The sequence below is a fragment of the Cnephaeus nilssonii genome (assembly GCF_951640355.1).
Source record: "Cnephaeus nilssonii genome assembly, chromosome: 4".
Lineage (NCBI taxonomy): Eukaryota > Metazoa > Chordata > Mammalia > Chiroptera > Vespertilionidae > Cnephaeus > Cnephaeus nilssonii.
The window spans coordinates 33,459,923-33,481,150 of record NC_137075.1 but is presented as its reverse complement, the minus strand read 5'-3'; the positions used below and the strand labels follow the sequence as shown (position 1 = coordinate 33,481,150).

The window sequence follows — 21,228 nt, the reverse complement described above, 5'->3', positions numbered from 1 at the left end:
AATGTCAAAATAACGCAACAAAAACAATAAAAAGTTTAAGAAATGAAATCATAACAATTTAAAAGAAAAATGAAATAGTCCTTATAAAAGAAGATAGAGAGCAAGACTGCATTAAGATACAATTAAATATTTAGAGGGCCTTCTTATTCAATGTATTTACTAAGCAGCTATTATATTCTAAGCACTATGCTCCAGGCGAGAAAGGGAGGGAGGGAGGGCCATGCAGACCTCTGCCTCTCGGGATCTCACAGGGGTAAACTCTGCACAGAGACGGTTGCGCCATCATCACAATGTTGCAGTGGAGGCACATACAAGTCACAATGGGAGCAGAAAGGAAGGTGCTGGACCTCCTAGCCTAGCTGCTTGGTACCTATATCTATCCTGCATGGCCCCGTAAACCCCGTGGCCAGCACCCTCCCTCCTTCACCCTTACATCTCCTCAGCCTAGCATAGGCGTCACTGAACAAATGATTGTTGAAAAAAATGCCTTCTGGTGAGGGAAGTCAGGGAAGGCTTGAGTGGAGGTGTAGAGACTGTTTAGAACAGTGATGGGCAACCTTTTGAGCTTGGTGTGTCAAACTTCGCCAAAAAACTGAGCATAACTCGGGTAGTGTGTTACTTTGAGGAAAAAACATTATTTCGCAAATGTTTCATCCTCAGGAGCAGCAAATGTTTCATCCTGGGCATGCGGCCACCTCAGCGGCCACGTGTCATCAGAAATGGCTACGCATGTCAGTGCTGACACGCGTGTCATAGGTTTGCCATCACTGGTTTAGAATCTATTGGCTTAGACAGTAGCAAGTATTCTCCAATGGAGGTGTTAGACTTCAAAACAAGGAAATTATAGAATCCATCCAAATGCTCACGGTGGGGGGAAGGAGATCCCATCTCTCCAGGGGAACTTCCTCCCTGTTTATCTGTTCATTTGTTGTTTCATCAAGGCCTCTTCCCTGTCGTGGGGCAGTGCAGGCTGCATTTAGAAAGCCTGGAACCCATCATATTAAGATCCAGAGTTCAGAGACATAACTACAATACCTGTGATAGGGAAGCAGCGCAAATGGGTTTGAGCAGCAAAGGGAGAGAGGCCTAATGATAACTACATGAAGTCTACACCACTTGAGAGACCAACCCCCACTCCCCCAGGGAATGTCTCCATGAGGACAAGACTCTCCTTTGAAGTACACAGCTCCAAGGTGTGTGGAAGGAAGACTGATAAATTCACATGTGGGAAAGGCTTCAAAGTTGCCATTGTTCCTAGTAGGTCAGCCCTGCAAATATTGGGGCGCTTTGGGTCCTGCAGGTGGACTGCGTCTGTATCTGCCCTCAAACTGTAGCAGGAGAACTTGCTATACAATGGATACCATGTCCAGCCATTGCCCTGATAGAATGAAGTTGTTTCATAATGATTAGAAAGAAATAATCTGCATCAATGAGGCTGTGTCCACAGGACTAGGTAAAACAAACAGATTCAGAACACAGAAAACAAGGATAAAATTAGGCTAACATTTAGGATGGAATTTTACATACTTGGAATTAGAGAAAGGACTTCCAAGGAACATATATTTAAAGGTGCATGTGTTCTACAGGCATTGATGAGTGGTGTTTTGGTGTGTTTTTTTGTTTGTTTGTTTGTTTGTTTAAGATTATTGAATCAAATAGGTTTGAGAAGCTCTGGATTTCTTTACCAGCAGGACCTCCCAGAGCCTTTAAAGTGATAATATACACTGTCAGTCTTTAAGACTGAAATATAGTATACATCATTTTCCAAACTTATTTGGGCTTAGAAACGTTTTTATAGGGAAATTTAGAAGGACTGGAGTTCCGTAAGTCCTCACTGAAAAATACTTGTCTAAACCACTCTCAAACTTTGGAGACTTTTATTCTCCGCATGGATATCAACCTGAATCTTAGAAACCTCCAGAGAAAGAATTCTCGAGCCCCCTATGTAACTTACTCCAGATTTTCACAACCTTCACAGTTAAGGCCTCCTGTGCAGTTATGTGAATATTCCCATGGCAATTTTAACCTGTCTTTCTCTGCCCTCCAGGAGCCACTCTCTAAAAGGGGTGTCCTTCATAGGCCTCCATTCCATGATTAAGCCCTACCCATCTTTTCCACTGTTATAAAGCTTCCCTCAAGATTCATTTCCAAAATTAATCCCTGGTTCTTCTCCAGGCTCTTCCAATTCAGCTGTGGGACCCAGAATGGGCATCCACCCTCCAGAAGGCCAGACCAGCTCAAAATGGCTTTGAGGGAAAGGTCCGTGGGGTGGTTACAAAGGAAGCTGAGGAATTAGGACTCAGTGAGCGAGACTTCTCTCATGTGTCAGAGATAGGGGGATTTGGAGGAGCCTGTAACACAGGGACAGGAGGCATTGCTGCCCAGGAAGGCTGACCCTTCCTGGTTAGAGTTCTTGTAAAGCACCCTCCTATTGTGTGGCATCTGGTGGCTACGGTAAGCTGATCTTTGGAGCCGGGACCAGGCTGGCTGTACACCCATGTGAGTAAGACCATGCAAATGACCAGGGTAAAAGTAACTGATGTCTTGTCTATGAGAAAACAGGCAATGATTTATGGCAAAGTCAGGGATAAATGGAACATTTGTTTTCCATTTCTACAAGCTCTCGGTGACTTAAAATGTTCCCATTTCTCATATTCAAGACAGAAGTGCCAAGAGCCAGCAGAGTAAATAAAAATCTGAGCGGAATAATTCATGAAAACGTAAAAAGAGTTCCAGATACCTGGTGCTATCAAGCAAAGCCTATAACATCAGCACCAGATAATCTGAACATTCAAGAAATCAGCTAAGTGTCCTTGGGGGAAAAGAGATAGTTAATGGCAAACACAAATTCTCTCGTATTGCAGCAGGTAGCTAAATTCCCTGGTTTGGCTAATGAGCAGAATCTTCCTCTCTGGAGTTTAAGTAGAGTTCTGAACTTCTCTCAGGATAAAGGTGACTCCAACCCCTATTTAAACTGCAGTTATACCTTGTGAAATAACAAGGCGTGTAGGCAAGATGGTAGGGGCTTATAGCACAGCTTGGGAGGCTGGCAGATCTGGGGAAAATTCTGTCTCTATTCTGTCTAGCTAGTAGTCTCCACTTTCTCAAAAGCAAAACGACAATAACCACATCATAATAATATGAGACAACACCCAGTACATAGCAAGTAATCAACAAATGACAGCTTTTCTAAATTATTATTATCATCAAGGTATTGCTGTATTAAAGCTTACATTATTACAAAAGGAAAGGGGAACAGCTTCCCTGGGAAATAGGAAGTCTAAGAAACAAAGACCCAGGGAGACTTTTAGGATGGTGCTCAGATCCTGGTGGGTTCCAGCAGATTAACATCAGGAAGGTTATTGCAAAGTCCTTACTTGTAGTGGGAAAATACTGGTGCTAACAAGCTCATCTTTGGAGCAGGGACCAGAGTGAGTGTCCAGCCAAGTAAGTAGAGTGGGGCAAGGGTGGACATTGACATCTAATTCATTTTTGTCTAAGATGCTGAGTTGAGCCCAGGTATTTTCTTCAGTAAGATCCCAAATGGTTCTTTCCACTCGTCCCTCAAATATCCTCCCATCTAGCCCTCAATGCCCCAGAAACATCCTTAGTTTAGGACCTAAATAATCATGAAGCAGTGATGGGCAAATAGTCCTGGGCCATCTACGAGAAGATCCAAATAGTCCTGGGCCATCTACTGCTCCCCTGAGCAGGGGGTTCTGCTCTACTAAAATATTGGTTTCTTAAAATCACAACCTCCAACCCAGAGCACTACAGCAAGATGGGGCAGGAGGGAAAGGATTGAACACACCAGAGACAAAATCTCAACACAAAAGAGCAGAAGATCTAACTCTAAAGAGTTTGATTCTCTAGTCCTTAATGGAAAATCAATGCTTTTCCTATTGAAGTAGGAGGTAGGGCCAGTGAGTTTCTGTGATGGTGTCAACTGCAGTGTGAATCTGGAGGAATGACTGGTAAACTCGAATTTGGGAAAGGAACCCAAGTGTCCATAATATCTGGTGAGTCATCCCAGATGGCACCACTTGCCACCCCGTGGGTCAGTGCCACTAATCCTTGCCCTTGGGATCTTGGTGATGACTATGGTGAAGCCAACTGTGGGTGTTCTGATTGTCCTACAGAGGCCTTTGTGAAGGGAGAAGTCATCGTTATCAATCTTTAAAGTCTGTGTTTCTCTAGGTCGAACACATTAATTAAAATTGAACTCTAATTGTCCAATGGATATTTTTAAATGCCTTCAATATGGCCATCACTCTATTAAATATTAGACTGAGTATAGAGACGTCTTAGATAGATTTCTGACCTGTCCCCAAATAGGATAAAAACTAGCAAAAGGGACAGAACTATTGTAAATTCAGCAACCTGAAGACTATTTTAGTATTGACCAATTGATGATGTCAATAGGGACATTAGAGATTCAGAGGAATGGAGTCTTGGCCGGAAAGTTGGCCTAGATGGAGATGGCTTTATGCTGTAGAAAAAGGTTTCTTGAGCCTGAAAGATTTAATAAATAAGATCTGTATGAACAAAGAAAGGAGAGAGAGTGGGTTCCAGGCACAAAGAACAAAAAGAAAGAAGTCATGATCTTAAGATTAAACAAGGCACATGCATTTGTGCATAAGTAAATACATCTGATAATAAGGTTAGATGGAGAGAAAGGCAAAAATGTCTTCTTAGGCAATGAAGAAAATGAATATGATAGCCTTCAAGAGAATACAGTCAAGGCCATGGCCAGCCACTGGGAAATGGAATCCAATTTAGAAATGCAGACCAGATATGGAGGTGAAGGACCAGCTCTTTCCATGGATAGCTCAATAGGCTGGAAGAGGGGTTAGTTACCCCATTCCTCGGAGGAGGAGAAACAAAGGGTTTCTGTAATGGAGATATTGGAAGTGGTATGACAGTGTTGCCTCCCAGTTGCAATATGGCAAAGGCACCAGAGTTTCCGTCATTCCCAGTAAGTCTTCCCAGGAAGTGTTACTGCTTCCTAATGCTTACCTGAGCCTCGGCGGGATTCAGTCAGTTTCCCTTACTCACATTTCTGGGTTCCTAGGGTCTAACTGCAAAGCACAGATTTAGTGGTAAGGGAGCTTTCAATCACTTCTGTGGCCTTAGGGACCTAAAGCCCAGAGCATTGGGACACATGCTTTTGTGGTTAGTTTTTAATTCAAATGAAAGGTTAGGATCTAGAATAGCTAAACTTCCACGTTGAAAAGTTGATCCAGTCTCGCTAGAGCTACCTTTGGAGATACCATCTATGGTAGGACATGTTTATCTTGCTATGGTAGAACAGGATGCTTCTCTCCCAGAGCCCTAAAGCCCTCAAAATTAAAAGTGACTTATTTCTTGTTTTCAGATAAAAATATTAAGGTTGCACCAGAGGTACATGGGAGTAAAAGTAAACTGGAGCTTAAAAAAATCAAGTTTAGGGATGAGTACCCAGCTTCTTTAACCAAAAAGCCTAATAAGCAGAAATTTTGCAAACCTGATGGTCAATAGCCCATGTATTTATTCAACAATTGTTTCTTGAGCACCCCATAGGTGGTAGATACCAGGGATGGGGCAGTAAACCAGAGACTGGCCTGTGCTGTCATGGAGCTGACATCCCAGGGAGCCAATACACTTTTAGGGCATATAAAGGGCTTGAGAGAGGAAATTCAAGATTTGGAAGATTATGGCAGACCCTGAATGTCATGCCAAGAAGTTTGGCCATTATTCAACAGGCAGTAGGGAGTCCCTGGATTATTTAGAACAGAAAGTTCTAGGCAAGTACTTTGGAGGATGAGCTCAAAGAAGAAATTGAGAAGGGGGACACGGGGAGAGGATGAGCAAGAGAGGAGATCAGAGGTAGGGAAGATGAACAGGAGAAACAACAGCAAAAATGCGGATAGGGAAGCCAAAAGGGTGTTAACTGGTAAAAACAGGATGTGAAAAAAGCTAAAAATCACCTCAATTATTCTGACTGCATTTATTGCTGTTTTATTTTGATCTCTCATTGGCAAAGCTGAGCAATTGGTCTGCCCCTGGTAGTCACCCCTCACAAACTTAAGGATGGCTTTTAAGTCTCACACTCAATCCCTACTGTCTTTCCTCAAAGTCTCGTGATCCGTGGCATTGCTCTCTCCAGACTGATGCTTTCCAATAGGACTTTCTGTGGTGGTGGAAATGTTCTATCAGTCTGCACCATCCAATACAGCAGCCACCTCATAAAATGAGGTTTTAATTTTTAATTGAATTTTTAATTAAGTTTAGTTAATTTTAGTTAACTTTCATTTAAATAGCCACATGTAGCTAAAAACTATCAATCATATTGGACAGCATGGTCTTGACCTTCTCCAGCCTGATAGCCATTGGCTCTAAGACTTAAGCAAGCCTTTAACCAGGACTCAAAGTTGGGCATCTGGCCCCCACAGCCATCCCGCTCCCCCTCAGGCCAAACTGCATCTGGTGGCAACTTGTCCTCTGCCTCCTTCTTGAGGCCACATTCTCTCAGCATCTCCACACCCTTCCATGCTCCCCTTCCCAGTCACACCCATGACTCCCACTGATGACTAAAAAAATCCTTTGGGGTGTGTTGATACTGCTAATGACTTCCCATCTCTCCCCTCCCAGTAAAAAGTTTATGTCATAGGGCCTTAACCCACGGTGATGCCAGGTCCCACAGTATGCAGAGATCGGAGGGAAGCTGCCAGAATCCTTCGGGTTCCAAAGCTTTGGATGTCCCTGACATGTGACCATGGACCCAGTATGCTCTGCTGCTCCAGGGGTCGCCCCACCCACAGGCAGTTCTGCCTTGACTCAGCATCCCAAGACCATGCCAAGGGCTGATTTCCCATTTCAGGTCCAGTTGGATGTCTGCATTGCCAAGGCCACCCTGGCTGGCTCAGCAAGTGGGGTGCAGCACTAGTCTGAGAAGCCTTGTGTGCATGGTGAGGAGCTGTGGGAGCAGAGAACCACAGGGGCAGGAAGCTGTAGTCCCAACCCTGCTGTAATCTCTCTGGGTGGCCCCAATGTGTTAATCCTCTGCTACTTCCTCTAAAGGCAGGAGGTCTGAAAGAACAAATAATGAGAATTACACTAAAACACTAAACCGTACAGAAATACTGAAAAATTATTCTCAGCATGAGGAAAAGCCTTCAGCAACTCCTGCTTCCTGGGGGTGAACAGTAGAAACTCTGCATTACTCGGTAGCACATTGTGGTAACAATATCCTGGTAGTATCAGTAGCTACAACTACTTACGTCTGTTCAATACTTTACAGTTTATTAAATATAATTTTATATGGAGAAACTCTTATTAGTTTCTCAGAAAAGCCTACTTAGGAAGGTGAATGAGGTAACATCTTCATTTTACAGATGAAATTCCTGGGATTTAAGGGATGGTATGACTTGCTCAAGCTTGTATCTAGTAAATGGTAGAGCCAGGACTTGGACAGAAGTGTTTGATTTATAATCCAGAACTTCTATAGATGTAAGAAATCTCCTACTAGTGTGACCCACCTTCTAACTTAATTCCAGCCTATTGTAAATTTCTAGATCCTACCAATGCCCAGCATATGTGTGGGAGACCAAGCTAGATTCCAAGATGTATGGTTTTCGTTGCTGGGACTTCTCTGTGCTCACTTGTCCTGCCAGAGTTGTGTTCTCTACCAGGCCTGCTGAGCATTTGAAGAAGTTCCCATTGAGTAGAAGAGTTAGTGGGCCTTCATTTCTGGTTTCCTAGAATGGCAGGCAGGACCTGGCAGAGGGCATTCACTGAGAACCTGGCCTCTTGGCCAGGACTCATGGCTTGTACCTGTGCCTGAGTCCCAGTCTGTTGCAAGCAGATGGTTTCTAGAATGTTCTTTTCCATCCAAAGCTTGAAAATGTGAACTGCCAGGCCCAATGAGCCCTGCTCTTGCCCGTCACTGGCATCTGGACTCAGGCCTCGGTTGGGGCAAGGAGAGAAATGAGCATCTCCTAACCCAGTTCCTTTTGGCCCACAGATATCAAGAACCCTGACCCCGCCGTGTACCAGCTGAGAAGCCCTAAATCCAGCAACACGTCCGTCTGCCTATTCACCGACTTTGATTCTAAAATCAATGTGTCACAAGACCCGCAGTCCACCGTGTTCAGCTCTAACAGCATGGCACTGGACATGAGGGCCGTGGGTTCCAAGAGCAACGGGGCTCTGCGCTGGAGTGCCAGCACTGATTTCTTGTGTGAAAAGACCTTCAAGGAGACATTCTACTCCGACTCAGGTGAGTACAGCCTCCACGCCTGTGCAAGCAGAGTCTTCACCCTGAGCCTGGTTGGCTGGGGCTGTCTCAGGCAGATGGTATCTAACTGCTGCTGTGATTGGTGGCCTCAGCTTCATCAATTGTCAGCAAAGCCCCCTTGTTACTGAGCACCAGTGAGCCCCATCCCGGCAGGCCACAGAATGTCCTGGGCAGAAAGAGAGGGGGAGAAGATGGCAGGAGAGGGCACGGGCTCTCGGTCTCACTCACTCTGAGTTCCCACCTCCCTGCCTCTGCTTGGGCTGTTTGCCCCTTACCACTCTTCCAGGCCCATTCTCATGCCCTTCCCCAAGTTCCCTCCCCTTGTTTCTTTTTCTCCGCCAGCACCTGACCTCACTCTGTCACTCAGTCATTCAACAACCACTGATTGTGCATACATGGAATGCCAGGCACCGGAGTGGAGTAGTAAAAAAGCCCAGTGAGGGGTTTTGAGGGAAACCATCTGTCAGCAAGGAGAAATCTATATAGCTTTAGATTATAGTATATGCTTTAACTTGGAGTTGAGGAAACAGCCACCTTAGGGACAAAAGTCAGGAAAGGGCTCTCTGGGGAAATTTATTTGAGCTGAGATATAAAGGATAAGAAGCTGTGCCAAGGGCAGAGAAAGGACCCTGTGGAGGCTTGAGGCAGGAGCTGAGTGAGAGAGAAGAAGAGCAGTAGGAAATGAGAGGGAAGAAGTAGGCGAGGGCCAGATCAGAGGGCCTCTCGGATCATGAGAGGGCAGATACTATTCTAATTACCGTGAGAAGCTACGGTCTGGCTTTAAGCAGGGAAATGACATTTGGTTTACTTGTTCAAAGAGCACTTTGACTGCTGGTGGGAATTGGATTGCAGGAGCAAGAGTGGAAGCAGAAAGGAAGCTAATGTAGCAGAGAGATGAGGGAGGTCGGGACAGGGTCCCCTAGTTGGGACTCAAAGGTAGAACCATGCAGAGATGAGGAGGAAAAGAGGGTATCAAGGAAGGTGGCTGGATTTTATGCCTGAGCAGCTGAGTCAATGACAGTGTCATTGACTGAGACAGAGAAAACAAAGGAAGAAATTTGGGGTACAGGGATGGACCACATTACAGCATCTACACCCCTATGGCTCTTGTCACTGTGTGCATCTTATCGCCTCTAGCGGACTCCAGCCTGGAAGCTGCCCAAGGGCAGGGTCTGTGTCTGTGTCTCACGGTTCCTGTGGCCTGGTGTCATGTGACATGAACTTTGCACAGTCAGTGTTTGTTAAGTGAGTGAAGTGGTGCCCAGAAGCCAGGGTGTTGGTCCAGGAGCTCTCCCAGCAGGTGCCCACATGTGACAAGTTCCTCCAGATCTCTCCACGAGGAAACATAGAAAAGGCTATAGACACTCACTTGTCCTACGCCTAGGAGGTCTGGAGTGGGAGAGTCGGCACACTCTGGACTCTAAGAAAATTTCTTTTTTCTCTCTCTCTCTCTCCTTTTAGAAATTCCCTGTGATGCCACGTTGATAGAGAAAAGCTTTGAAACAGGTAAGAGAGGGGTCTGTCCTCTCTTTGCATGGCTTTGCACGGGTTTGGGGAGCAGTGAGCCCACAGGAACCCTGCGTGGGTAGGGGAGGTGGGAGGGAACTTGTGGATCTAGGAGTGACATCATGAGGAACGGGAAGAGCAGTTCAAGCCCTCCCCAGAGCAGCCCGGGGTCTTTCTGGATCCCCAGGTTCCTCTCATCATGTCTCATTTTCTTTTCCATTCTGAGAAATTGGAGGATGAGTCTCTAGTTTTACTCAACCAATGACTCACTTCTATGCTTCTGTATGCCTTTCAATCACGCCACTGTCAGGAAAGCCAGCAAGAGCTTCTGGGTGGCCCAGCTGTGAAATTTCTGATGAGCTTGTAGCCCTAAACTGACCAGGTCACCCTGAGGGCAGCTGCCCTCCATGCCAGGGGGTTCTGCCTTCTCTCAAGAAAAGCAGCAGAACTCATGTAGATGGTGATCTTCTCTCTCAAGGACCCCATCACTCCTCCCCACCTACCCAGGGCCCATATGCATTTCCACTTGAGCTGTTTTTATAAGTCATCCGCTTGTGGCTCAACCACTGGGTTCTCACTTAGGGGCCCAGACCCAAGGGATTGCAGTGAGTTCTGAGCACCCACCTCCTCCCCATCCCCTGTGGGGCTCAGAAATAAAGTAAGGACTAAGTGCAGTTGCTGCTTCCCTTTTGAAATGAAATACTATTAATCCCGAGAAATGTACAAAATTTTAGGAGGGGATATGCACAGAAGCTCAAAGGAGAGGTGGAGCCAGGTGCTGAAAGCCACCCTGCTCTGCCTTCGGGAAAGCCACTCTGCCATAGGGTGCTGTGCAGAATTCACGTGTACATGCTTATAAACCACTGTGGCCTCTTGGTTTTGCAGATATGAACCTAAACTTCCAAAACCTGTCAGTGATTGGGCTCCGCATCCTATTCCTGAAAGTGGCCGGCTTTAACCTGCTCATGACGCTGCGGCTGTGGTCCAGCTGAGGTGAGCGGGCATCTCAGCCAGTCGGTGGGGTTGAGGGTCTTGGGATGGGTCCCCAAGCTCTGAAAGCAAACCTGTCCTCAGGATCTTCTTTTTAGGTGCTAAGTCTGGGCCCACCAAACTCCTCCATTTTTTTCCTGTTAGGAGTTCTTCTTGTTAATAACCATGGCCTAAGACATTTGCATAACACAATACATTCCTCGGATGATAATAATCACCTCAGTTGAGTCATGTCTCACAAAGTATGAGCAGTGGCTATTATCCTCATTTTGGAAAGAAAGAAACTGGGGCCAAGTAATATCAAGAGCCACACACTAATGAGTGGGGAAAAAAATAGAGAAATTCAGGACCCCGACATGCATTTATAGTTCTACTGTACCTTCCATCATGCCTTCTATCACATCCCTTTCACTGCAAAACCTGATGGGGCTCCCAATTCCTTTCCTCATGTTCTGTGCCTCCAATATAGTGAGAAGAAATTACCCTCTTTTTATTATACTAGAGGCCCGGTACACTAAATTCATGCGGGGGTGCAGGGGTCCCTCAGCCCAGCCTGCACCCTCTCCAATTTGGGACCCCTCAGGGATCGACCTAAACCAGCAGTCAGACATCCCTCTTACAATCCGGGACTGCTGGCTCCTAACCACTCACCTGCCTGCCTGATCACCCCTAACCACCTCTGCCTGTCGGCCTGATCACCCCTAACTGCCTCTGCCTGCCGGCTGGATCACCCCCTAACTGCTCCCCTGCCGGCCTGATCACCCCTAACTGCTCTCCACTGCCGGCCTGATTGCCCCTAATTGCCTCTGCTTCAGCCCCCACCAACATGGCTTTGTCCAGAAGGACGTCCAGAAGACGTCCAGTCTAATTATCATATTACCCTTTTAATAGTATAGATTATACCCTAATCCTGGCAGGAGTCTCCATATCCTTTTCCCTCAGTGTCCCTGGTCATTCTACTGACCAGTGCATTCCATCCTACCACCATCAAAAACAACTCCAGGGTCCATTTGCTCCTAGAACTCTACAAATGGAGGCATCTCCATCACATCCCCAGCTGTCCAGGGTCTGTCTCCTCAGTACCCAGCCTGACTTTTGTTCTTCCTCATTCAAGGTCAGCAAGAATGTGAGAGCCCAATGCTCCTCGCTGCTCGCTCCTCACCGCCCTTCTCTTCCTCAAGCAAAGACGCGCTCTCAGCCTTCATGAAGGAGAAGGCTTCCTCCACCTCTCGGGTCCCACTGACAATGCCACCAACTGGATCCTACCAGATATTTGCAGTCAAGATGTTGAAGAGCTGCCAAACGCTGCTACCACTCCTTCTGTCCCCCCACTGCTGCCTGTCACTGCCCCATGTTCCCAGCAAAGGCAGGCAGGGGCTACTGCAGCCTCTCCTGGCTGTGGCCCCCTTACCCCTGCCAGAGACTGCTTCTGATGCCCCACTGGGTGGTGGATCACCAGGGGGTTCTCTCAGGTTCTAGCTCCTGGAGAATGTTGTGAGGAGCTTGTATTTTTTTAAATAGTGTTCATAAAGAAATACATATCACCCCTTTCCCCAAGATGTGGGGGAAATTATCTCATTATCTAGGCCCTGCTGTGCTGTGTATCTGAGCCACGTTGTATATTCTGCTGCCCTGGCTTCATTAAAATTGTTTTGGAAGAGCGAAGATTGTCTCCTGTTTGACTGGGTTTGGTCAGGGTCACGTTCAGCTCACTGTTGATCACTAGCTGAGCAGAAGGAAACCAACACATTTGTCTGTGATGACATCCAGGGAGCCTAACTCAACAAGCTGCATACGTCAACCTCTTCTTGGAATAATCTCTAAAAAATTCCACTTAGAAGTCTCTGCTGGGGGCAAGGCAAACCCACTTAAAAGCTTGGGTCCCTATTCTTTTGTTTTCATGCCACACCGCTGGGCCACTTGTGGCAGGAGGCCCGTGGATATGGGTGGTAGCAACTGTAGTTAAAATTTGGCAGACAGGGACCACACAGCAAGTATCCCCAAAATGCCACCCACTGCCTCCTGTCCCCCAGGAACATTGCCTTTGCCTTTCCTTTCCGACTGATTTCCCATAGAAACTGTACATTGCCCCACAAATTCATGGCTGGGGACCACCCAATAGTTCACCACCTGGGTCCCAACCCAGTGCCCAGCCCCTTGGGGGCGGGGGGGAGATTGTGACCCTAGCTAGACTTTACATTCCCACCATCCTGGATGTGGGGATAAGAAAAGGGGAGATGAGCTCTCTCCCCTCGAGCCCAGGAACTAAGCCAAGGAGAGTAGATGTCTCAAGCCCTCCCTGGAGGACAGAAGGTGGGATTCCCTGGGGCCCCAGGAAACTCCTGAGCCTCCTGCTGCCTGAGCACCTTTCCTCGTGTCATAGATGCTACTGGGAACCCCCCTCAGAGATCACTCAACCATTCAGCTCACAATCACTTCTATCAAGATTAAAGCCTAGCCCAGCCTGCGTGAGCCTATGAACCAGGAGGTCACGCTTCAATTCCCGGTCGCATGCCTGGCTTGCAGGCTTGATCCCCCCAGTGTGGGGCATACAGAGGCAGCCAATAAATTGTTCTTTCTCATCATTGATGTTTCTCTCTCTCCCCCTCTCCCTTCCTCTCTGAAATCAATAAAAATATAATTATAATAATAATAATCAGACTAAAGCCTAGTGGTCTGAGGGCACCCTATCTCCAAATACCTCTATGGTCCACCTGCATGTCTCTGACCACATCAGCTAGAAACATGCAAGTCCTCCCGGCTACAATCCAGGCAGCTTCTGTTCACAGGGACAGAGCCACCAGCTCAGTAGGTGACCTGGGCATATCCCTCCCCTCCATAAGCTCCAGGGTCACCACCTGTAAAATGTCAGCTAAGACTGGAGGCTGCCTCTAGCTCCATGCACCTCTGATCCGGTGGCACCTGTGAAACTCCACTGTCCGTATCCTGGACAGCCCTACCGAGCGTAGTTACAATCCCCAGTTCTCACTGAGCCGCTTCATCTGCAGCCTCAACACAAGTCCCTTTAAAGATCACTAATAGGAAAGGTCTTCATGCAAGTCCCATCACAGCGGCTCACTCTCGTGTAGGAGGACCGGAACCTCCCTCCCAAAGCAGGGTCTGCCGCCTGCAGGGAACGCAAAGCTGCCTGCTCACCAGTCTGACACAAGGCCAGCGATTCCACCATTGGGGGTTTCTTTTAATTAATTCTCTTCCCCATATTAGATGAAAATGTCCCTGGGAGAGCTAACAGAGCAAGTGTTTACCAACCGTTAAAAACGTAGCACAAATTAGTTTGTCTTCTTTCTCTCCTAAATGGTCATTCACTTTGGTCTGTATACAAAAGATCAAGCAAAGGACAAGTAGGTGGCCAGGGAGGCAGGTGTCTGCTCCTGAGAGTTGGTTGCAAAGATACTGAGGCTGAAGGGGACACGGGCTTGGGGCAGGGACCCTGGAAGGCAGTAAAGGGGCCAAAGACAGGCCCCTCCAAGGACCCTGGAGGAGGCCCAGACCGAGGGAGGCCCAGGGAGCCTGTGGAGTGGTGCCAGCCCAGGGCCTCAGGGGGCAGGGCCCGCAGTCACCGGACTCCTAAGGCCACCCGAGGACTTGTGAGGTAACACGGCAGTGGCTGGGGATCCACCCAGACCCTGGAGGGAGCCAGGCCTCCTCCTCCCAGGCCCTGTCCGAGTTGAGGGTGACGAGGCCGCAGGCAGGGTGGAGGCCTAAGAAGCTTCCACCTCAAACCAGGGGTTCCTCAATCCCAGAAAGAACTTTCCCCCAAGTCTGAGGCTGTTAAGCCTAAAGCCCATTCAGGCCCAGTCGGAAAGCAATCCAGGGGCCACCGGGTGTGCGGTGGGGGGAAGTGGGTACAGAGACACCCCTTTGTCCACTCTGTCCTCACATCTGGCCCAGGCCCCACTGGGGACGTCAGGGGAAGTAACGTGGCCTTGTAAGGAGGCCCAGGGGAAGGGCTCCTGTGCCCACGAGGAGGGTCAGCGCTGGGCTAGGCCACAGCAGAGCCCTCCGTGCAGCAGGGACCAGGTGCTGTCCAGCCTGGAGGGAAGAGGTCACAGAGGAAACCTGGAGACGCGGTCACCAAGTCCGTCCGGAGGCCCTGCCACGCAGAGCCTGAGTCCCCGCGCGCAGGACCCAGCTTCAAGGAGGGAAAGCTGCCCTCCCAGCCGAGCGCGTCACAAAGGCCAGTTAGAGAACGGGTGTCTCTGGACAGAAGGGCTACTGCCCCAAAAGGCTTCCCCTCAGGCCAGCCCTGGAGGCAGCAGAATGGACCAAATGGCTTCTCGTGAATTCAGGCCTCAGATTCTAGAAGATTCTCTGACCCTTCACGCAGAGACCTGCCCACTGAGGACAATTGGAATCACAGTCCGGTCAGGAGAAGGGCAGACTAAGCGAGTATGTGCTTCAGGAACACCTCTGCCGTGGCCCACCCCTGGAGAGGCAGCCAGCCGCGTCCTGAAGGATTGTTTATCGTCTTGGTTTGCCGATAAAATTCAACTCCCCTAGGGTTACATGGAAAGCCCTTTACAGATATCACCTTAGTTGTCAGGCAACATCTCGGCAAGAAATGCCACTGGACTGTGAGCTCTGCGGATGGGACGTGCACCTCATTCAGCCCTGTGTCTGCAGCACCTAGCACAGCGCCTGGCTCACAACACGTGCCAAATATACACTTCACCAGCAAAAGGATGAATACATGATTAGTGTGATTGGGCACTCGGGAGGGAGCCAAGTGAGAGGGGGGAGCATACGAGACGGGAAAGGGGGCGTTGATAGAGGGGGTGGCCTGTTTCACAGTTTTGCCAAAAGCAACCTTTCAAGAGCTATCAGGGAAAGTAAAACCTCAGGCAGGGCCCGTGGCCAGCGCAGCCCCCACGGCACTCAGCTAATACATCCTGGAGGGCGGTTACTCTGGGACGGCAACGGGGCATCCAGGGGCAGCACTCTGGTCACTGAGGGGCCGTGCCAACGTCCAGGGCTGAAGGTCCCATTACCACGCCACCTCCCATTCTCCACGTCTTAGCTCAACACCCCTTCTCCAATCTACCTCCGGGACAATGTGTGGGCCAGAGGGAGCCAGCTGCGGTCTTCCTGTTAATAACCACACTGGTCGATGAGGGCCCTGCTTCTGTGTAAGGCCACCTGGTTTGCAGGCTTCGTTTCATCCAGACACACATGCGTGAGGTTTCCTCTGAGCATCACATTGATTTTGAAATTAATAAGCAGGTCAGACAGTGAGTCTGTAGCCAGAAGTAGGACAGGAAATGGAAAAAAAAAAAAAAGTCTCCCACTTCCCTCCAGGTGTTTGGGGGCTTGGGACGGCCCCTTCCCATTTCCATGACGTCATGGTTGCCGAGAGGGGTAAGTAGGGCACCCTTTGAAGCTCTCCCGCAAAAGCCACATCCTCTGGAAAGAAGAGTTAAAAATACTGAGTTAGAGATACCATCGCCCGGGGCCACGTGCCGAGGCCAGGCAGGCTGGGCCGTTACACCACCAACCACAGGTGCGGCAGGAAGGCCCCACGCAGGAGGGGCTGGCAGGCTCCTTGGCTGACTGGCAGCCCCGCCCAGCAGGAGGCGGAGAGATGCTGCACACCCCATCCCTGAGAGGCCTCCCCTGCCCCACCTCTGCACCCCCCCTTCTGAACCAAGCCCCAAGATCAAACCTTGATCTCACCTAATTAAACCCTTGCTTAATACAGGACAGGCCCTCAAAGCTTAAGTCCACCTCACCTTCCCCTAGGAGGTGTGGGGGCCACATCTGTCCACAAACACAGCTGGAGCTGGTTCTCAAAAAAAAAAAAGCCTCCATTCCAGGCAAGGCCGGAGTGATGGCCCTGACTGACATCTGCTTCTCAGAGACCAGAACACCAGAATTCAGGAAGCGAGGTGGCAAGAGGCCTGGAAGCTCAGACCAGAACCTAAGACCCAGGGAACGCAGGACTTGGACATCCTGCACTGTGGTAGTGTCCTCAGCCAGCCACCTGGGGGCAGCAGCGCTCCACCAAAGAGGCCTCTTTCTCCTTAGTCTGTTCATTCTGGGGATAGAAAACCCCCAAAGCTTAGGAAAACCTCTTTTCCAAGGAAAATAAAGGACAGGTGACTTATTCTGTGAGCCCCTGTCCTTTGCCAGTTACTGCACTGGGCTCCCGGCCGGTGTAATCCCGTCATCCCATGGAGAGAAGGTCTGGGTCGGGCCCCACAGGCAGCAGGGGGCACCCCCTGCCCAGGATCCTCAGGCCTGCTCATCCAGAGCGCCAAAAGGGAGCCCTGAGAAAGGAACCCCCGAGAAAGGGCCCCAGGAGAAAGGGACTGGGCAGCGCTGCTGCCTGGGGAGCAGAATCAGAATCAAGTAGTCTGGGCTGGGGTCCAGGACCTACACTTTCCTTAGCTTGTGCCCTAGGCAGGTCTCTAACCACCCACATCCCATGGGAGCCCACATGGGGTCAGTGCTCTCTCAGAGGACAGTAAGAGCAAGGCTTGCTTTCACGTTGCCTACAAGCCAAAGGCTCTGGGTGGGGATGCAGTCTCTGTTCAAACCCTACTACACCACACAGATGAAGTTCCAGAACAGGCTAAAGTAATCACCGGTATCGGATACCTCTGGGGGTAGGAGGATTGACTGCAAGGGGCACAACGAATCCTTCGGGGTGGCGGAATGTTCTGTATCTTGATCTGGGTGATGGTAACACAGGTCAAAATGCGTCACACTGTACACCTAAGATGTGTGCATTTCAGTGTATGTAAGTTAGATCTCAATAAAGTACTGTTCCCTTAAGGAGCTGACGTTCCAGTGAAGACCTGGGCATGGGATGTGTCAATGACTGTGATTGCTTGAGGGAGGTGTTTGTTGTTGTATTTTGGGGATGAGTCCTGAGGCAGGAATCCAGAGAACCAGTTACCTGTAACCTTCACTACCCTCACTAGCCTTCTCTCCTAGGGCTTTTAACTCTCCTGAGCCTCCATTTTTTCATTATTTCATAAACAGATTTAAAAAGTAACCCACTTCAATGTTGTTGACGGGATCATAAGAGATAATGGGTGTGAAAATGCTTAGTAAACTGAAATTCAGATTATAAGGGCAAAGATGAACTGTGATCCTGTGTGCAGATCAGTCGGGCTGGGTCAGACTGGACCACCACAACGAAATAAAAGCGGGGCTGCCCTTAACTGAGCCAGACCCCACGTGAGCTTAGGGCTCCAAGGCCCACTGTGTCTCACTGTTTCCCATAGTGAATGGCCACTGCTCCCTTCACTATGGCCCCAGGAGTTTCTTTTCTTTTTCTGTAAATGGATACTTTCTTAAAAATTCTTTATTGTTTAAAGTATTACATAGGTTCTCTTTTTCCCCCCATTAACCTCTTCCAGCCGGCTCCTGTCTCTCCCCCCCCCCCCCCCCCCCCGCCACCCAGATCCCCACCACCCCATTTCTGTGTCCATGGGTCATGCATACATGCATACAAGTTTCATTGATTGATCTCTTCCCACCCAACCTCCCCTGCCTTCCCTCTGAGGTTCAACAGTCTGTTCATGCTTCTATGTCTCTGTATCTATTTTTGTTCATCAGTTTATGTTGCTCATTAGATTCCACACTTGAGTGAGATCATGTGATATTTCTCTTTCTCTGACTGGCTTATTTCGCTTAGCATAATGCTCTCCGGGTCCATCCATGCTGTCGCAAATGGTAAGAATTCTTTATTTTTTATTGTCGCATAGTATTCCATTGTGTAAACATACCATGGTTTTTTAGTACTTGGATGGGAGGCCCAGGAGTTTCCTGTTACACCATCGCTTGCTTTCTGCTGTCCCGCTCTAGCTCCAGCTCCGGGTGAGCGGATGGAGGGTAATTACAGAACCAGGAGGCCCTGGCTAGCTTGTGGCCAAGTTTCTGACAAAGCCAGCTCTCCTGGCCCCAGAGCACCCGGGCCTCGGGCCTTGCCCTCCGAGTCCGCACTGCACCAACCCCGGATACTCTGGTTCCTTATCTTCCTTCCCACCCTCAGGCGGCCTCTCTGCCTTCAGAAGGGCCCCCTTGGCCCCTGGCAGGACACCGTCTGAAAGCAGGAAGCCAGACCTCTACAGCGGCCTCCAGTGGGCAGCTTCTCTGGGCAGCCATCCTCTCAGGCCAATACCCTAAGTGGTTAGGGGTGGGGGGCCCACCACTTTGGGAAGAGGGAGCTCAGTCTCCCTGTTTGCTCTGGAAATGTGGGCATGCTCCCATTCCAGAGGCCATGGGATCCAGGGGAGAGGTCCCGCCCATTTTCAAAGCCTTCCAAAAATCTCCTGAGAAGCAGAGGAGAGTGCCTGTCTACCCTTTCCCTGAACCGCCCACACAAAATTTCACAGAGCGGGGGGAAAAGAAAATATTAGAAGAGCATACAAATGTAAGACAATGTTGGCAGAACTTCAGAGGGGTAAAGTGGATGAAGGCATGTGGTTTGAGAGTGGTGAGCAACTGCAGCCTTGATGGGAAGAGACCAGGTTGACCTTAAAAAGGACTTTATTCCAGTGGAGACTTTGAGACACTATTTTTAGCATCGTCTATAAGGTATCCTTGCTTCTCCTTGCTGTCCCGAGTTATTCATGATCTACCAAAGGACATGGGTGGGACAACATCCGTATCTAGGATCTTTATGAATATCCTGTATCTGTACCACAGCAAAGCAAACATCTCTTGATTTTCTTGGTAAACTTAAGCAGTAGGCCAAGTATTGCCTCCCCTTTCACAAATGAGGAAAGAGGTGAAGCGGCTTGCTTGGGATCACAGTGAACTAAGCTCGAATTAGCACTGGTCTCTGATCCCCTGGCTTTCCACCAGTACTGTGGACACCCAAGTCCCAATGGTTCCAGATGCAGCCATCATAGAGGAAGGAGCAGACTGGGGTGTCATAATACCCCCAGACCTGTGTCTCATATTCTCCCTTCCCTCTTCTGTGATTCCGCATCCACTTGATCCCCCTTTAGGATCAGATTTTAGGCAAAACAGAGCCCTAAACATTTAGGAGGCACTCCCTCAATAAAAGTTGTTTATGTTAGGCCTGTCCAGCATGGTTCAGTGGTTGAGCATCGACCTATGAACCAGGTGGTCACAGTTAGATTCCCGGTCAGGTGACAGGGTTGCAGGCTCGATCTCCAGTGTGAGGCATGCAGGAAGCAGCCAATCAATGATTCTCTCTCATCATTGATGTTTCTATCTCTCTCTCCCTCTCCCTTCCTCTCTGAATTCAATAAAAATACATTTTTTTAAAGTTATTGAGGTTAGTAGTCTCCTGAGACCATACTCTTTGCACATGCAAACTCTACTACTCAATCATCTGGCAATGAGAAGCAGCTAAGTAATATCTAGACACACTGCCACTGGCTTGGTCCCAGGGCACAGCTGTCAGATCTCAGCTTAAATGTCACCTGCTCGGAGGTCTTTCCTGAGTTATACTCAAAATACTTTGTCTAAGCAGTTCCCTCCCCAGCCCCATTTAAGATCACATCCTACTGTTTATTTCCTTCATTCCACTTACATGACTCTATCAATGCCAATTTGGGTCTCATCCCAACTAGAATTTAAGGCTCAGAAAAGGGATGCATGCTATCTGTTCTGATCACCTCTGTATCTCTAGTGCCTGGCACAGAACAGGCACTCAAATATTCTTTTAAATAAATGATGGCATAGTAGAAAGACTGAGCTCTTTCACCAAGACGACTTTTATTAATATGCTGCAACTAGACTGGGGTAAAATATTGATAAATTGTTAAAGTTGAGTGTTGGGTATATGGGAGTTTATTTTACTCATCTCTTGACATGTGTGTGTGAACATAACGTTAATAAAAACTTAAAATTGTTCATCCCAGGGATTTAATAAGGCAGAGCAGACCTGAATAGTAGGTCCTAATGGGAGCTCCTAGAGAGGTCTCTCCTCCAGGAAACAGGAAGGCGTGCCATTGGCCACCACAGTCCTTCAGCTGAAAGCCAGTAAAACGGGATGTGCTGCTGAGGGAGAAAAATAATGTCTGGAACAGTTCTCGACATTTCTGATGACTGCTAGGAGAGTACTAATACATTTGTACAGCAGTTACATTAACAAGGTACTTTCACTTAAATTTTGTTGAGACAACTGTGTGAAGTATTATTATCCCCCTGCTTATTACTTTTTCTCACCCTAAGCCTAATCTAAATGCTTTGGAATCAGGCAGGAGGAAATAAGATTCAAACCTAACAACTGCAAACTGCGTTTCTATTTCCTCATCAAAAAAGGAGAATACCACCACCCTACCTCATGGAGGTATAGGGAAACATAAATAACAGGAGGATGCTTAATACCATGTCAGACACATGGTAGATGGTCAATGTTAGCACTCACCCGGGACAGCAAAGGCTGTCTTATCTTTTATACTAGTACTAGAGGCCCAGTGCACGAAATTCATGCACGGGGGGCGGGGGGAGAGTCC

General features: G+C 48.5%; 1 gene segment (V, D, J or C); it reads left to right on the top strand.

The window, feature by feature from the left end:
* LOC307098772 (T-cell receptor alpha chain constant-like) overlaps positions 1-12,398 on the top strand; it is a 54,226-nt gene extending 41,828 nt beyond the window's left edge. The window contains exons 2-5 of the C gene segment in view: positions 8,003-8,257; positions 9,737-9,781; positions 10,667-10,774; positions 11,886-12,398.
* The last annotated feature ends 8,830 nt before the right edge of the window (positions 12,399-21,228 follow it).